This window comes from Myotis daubentonii, chromosome 13 (assembly GCF_963259705.1).
Source record: "Myotis daubentonii chromosome 13, mMyoDau2.1, whole genome shotgun sequence".
NCBI classification, from domain to species: Eukaryota; Metazoa; Chordata; class Mammalia; order Chiroptera; family Vespertilionidae; genus Myotis; species Myotis daubentonii.
Genome location: NC_081852.1, coordinates 22,388,689 through 22,392,121, shown reverse-complemented (window position 1 = coordinate 22,392,121; position 3,433 = coordinate 22,388,689).

Here is a 3,433-nt window from a genome sequence, read left to right as displayed (position 1 = left end):
TACAGTAACAGAAATAAAAGACTTGCTGGATAGTTTCAATATTAGAGTGGAGATGACAGGATACTCATTGAATGAGGACAAAACCATGGAACTCACCCAGTCTGAAAAAGAGAAAATAGTCTGGGAGGGGTGGGGGGTGGGGTGGGGTGAGGCAGAACCTACAGACCTGTGGGATAATGACAAAAGACCCCATATTCATATCCTCAGAGTCTTAGAAGAGAGGAGAGTGGGGCTGGGGCAGAAAGAGTATTTGAAGAAAAATGGCTGACCATTTTTCTCAAATTTGGTGAAGGACACAACCTTACAGACACAAGAAGCCGAGCAAACTCCAAACAGGAAAAAGTGCTAATCTGGCAATAATTATCTTAAGTGAAAATGGTCTAAATTGGTGATTTTCAACTGGTGTGTCACAAAATATTTTAAAACATGCAATACCTGACTATTTAGTCAGGGACACTGACCTCTTTTCCTTTAGATTTTCAAATAAAAAAATGGCAACAGCCAACACAACAATAGCCATCGGTGTGACTGAATCAAAATTATACCTATTTTTGGTGTGCCACAGAATTTTAGTAATTAGTTTATGAAGTGTGCCATGAGATGAAAAAGGTTGAAAATCGCTGGTCTGAACATATCAATTAAAAGAGTGGATAAAAAAAAAAATACAGGCCCTGGCCGGTTTGGCTCAGTGGATAGAGCGTCAGCCTGCCAACTGAAAGGTACCGGTCGATTCCAGCCAAGGGCACATGCCGGGGTTGCAGGGTTGATCCCTAGTAGGGGGCATGCAGAAAGCAGTCAATCAATGATTCTCTCTCATCATTGATGTTTCTCTCTCTTCCTCCCTCTCTCTTAAATCAATAAAGAAATATATTAAAAAAAATACAACTCAACTACATGATACTTATAAGAATTTACTTCAAATTCAACAACATATGTAGGTTGAAAAATAATAGAAAAAGATAGACCTTGCCACCATTAATTTAAAAAGTGGCTATATTAATATCTGATAAGGTAGACTCCAGAGGAAAGAACATTAGTAAAGACAAAGAGGAACATTACATAACAATATAAGAATCAATCCACCAGGAAGACATAAAGATCCAAAGTGTGTGCATACCAAACAACAGAACCTCAAAATACATGAAAACACACACGTGCTCTGATAGAGCTGGACAGGGAAACAGACAAATCTACAGCCATCACTGAGGACTTCAACACCTTCCTTTCAGCAACTGATAAAACTAATAAAAATCAAGGATATAGAGGATCTGAACACTACCATCAATCAACAGGAGTTAGTTAACAGAAATGTAATATTCCACCCAACACCATCAAAATACACATTTTTTTCTAAGCACCTGTGGAACATTCCCCGAATCAGACCACATTCTGGGCCATAGGGCAACCTTAACAATATAAAAAGTATTGAAATCATACAATGTGTGCTTCCTGATCTTAATGGGATCAAACTAGAAATCACTAACAGAAACACATTAGGAAAGTAAGCACATGGCTAAAATTGATCGATCATAATCTCAGCAAGATTTTTTATAGGCATAAACAATAGACATAGGAAAGTTTTATTTTAAAATTTAAATGAGGCCTGGCCAGTGAGGCTCAGCGGTTGAGCTTTGTCCTATGGACCAGGAAGTTAGGGTTCGATTCCCAGTCAGGACACATGACTGGGTTGCAGGCTCAATCCCCAGTAAGGAGAGTGAAGGAGGCAGCTAATGATTCTCTCTCATCATTGATATTTCTATCTCTCTTCTCTCTCTTTCCCTTCCTCTCTGAAATCAATAAATATATGTATTTTTAAATTAGCCCTCGCTGGTTTGGCTCAGTGGATAGAGCATTGGCCTGCGGACCGAAGGGTCCTTGGTTCGATTCAGGTCAGGGGCACGTAACTTGGTTGCAGGCTCCTCCCCACCTGGGCCCTAGTCAGGGCGCGTGCAGGAGGCAACCACTCGATGTGTTTTCTCTCTGTCTTTCCCTCTCTCTTCCACTTTCTCTAAAAATCAATGGAAAAATATCCTTGAGTGAGGATAATATATAAATAGAGAAGATAGAAAAAAAATTTAAATAAGAAGGCACATTTAAACAACTAGTTAAACAATTCTTGATAGAAACTAAAGTGGGAGGAAGTACTCTGTGTGGTAGTAAGGCTTACCATGCAGCTACAGAAATCCAGACAGTGTGGTACTGACAGAGGAACAAACACATAGATCAGTGGAACAAACAGAGGACCCAGAAACAGGCCCATGCATCTGATATTTAACAGAAGCACAAAACCAATTTAATGAAGAATAGCCTTGCAACAAATGGTACTGAAGCAACTGAACGTCCTTGGGAAAAAAAAAAAAAGAACTTTGACTTAAACCTTAACACCTTATACAACAACAAACTCAAAATGGACCATAGACTTAAATGTAACACTATAATACTTTCAGAGAAAAACAGGAAAGAACCAGTATCTTGTAGGATGCAAGAACTTACATAGGTGATTAATTTGTATAGAATATATCATTCAAATGAGTATAAAACTGGGAAATCCTAATAAGATCGATGGATTGAATAAAAGCCAATGTCCTGGCTGTGATATCATACTATAGTTTTACAAAATCTTACCTTTGGGGGAATCTAGGTAAGGTATAGAGAGAATCTCTCTATTATTTCTTACAGCTGCCTGTGACACAATGATTTCATTAAAAATGTCAAAGTGTTTTAATGCTTAATACATAATGTGAATAACATCTCTTCACTTTTTTAAAAAATATATTTTTATTGATTTCAGAAAGGAAGGGAGAGGGAGAGATAGGTAGAAACATCAAAGGAGAGAGAGAATCATTGATTGACTGCCACCTGCACGCCCCACACTGGGATTCGAGCCGTGACTTCCAGGTTCATAGGTCGATGCTCAACCACTGAGCCATGCCAGCCAGGCTCACCTCTTCAATTTTACAAATGAAGGAACGGAAGTTGGGTGGGAACTGACCGAAGATTACAGAATTAATAAGTAGATGGGCTAGGATTAAAAATTCAGGTCTGTATAGGTCCACAGCCCATGAACTTAATCACAAAGCTATTCTGGCTGATAACTCAGAGAATAATGTAAATAACTTAAGAGTTCAATTAGTTGCCTAGAGAAGTAAAGAAGGTAACTATATCACTTCAAAACGTGAGCAAGGTTGTGTTTTCTGCTAATATGATGTAAATTTAAAAGCTTCTGCTTTACAGTGGGATGCTAGGAATTGGGCAAGAGCACAGTATCAAGACTACTGTAAAAATAAGAAATTTCACTCTCAGATTCCTAAAAGTAATATCAGTTTTAGTCTAAAAGCTATTAAATTTTCATTGATAGAAAACAAACAACAAATAGCGCCCATGCCTGCTTGGTAATGTCTGGCTTTAGATTAAAATGAAAATATAACACAAA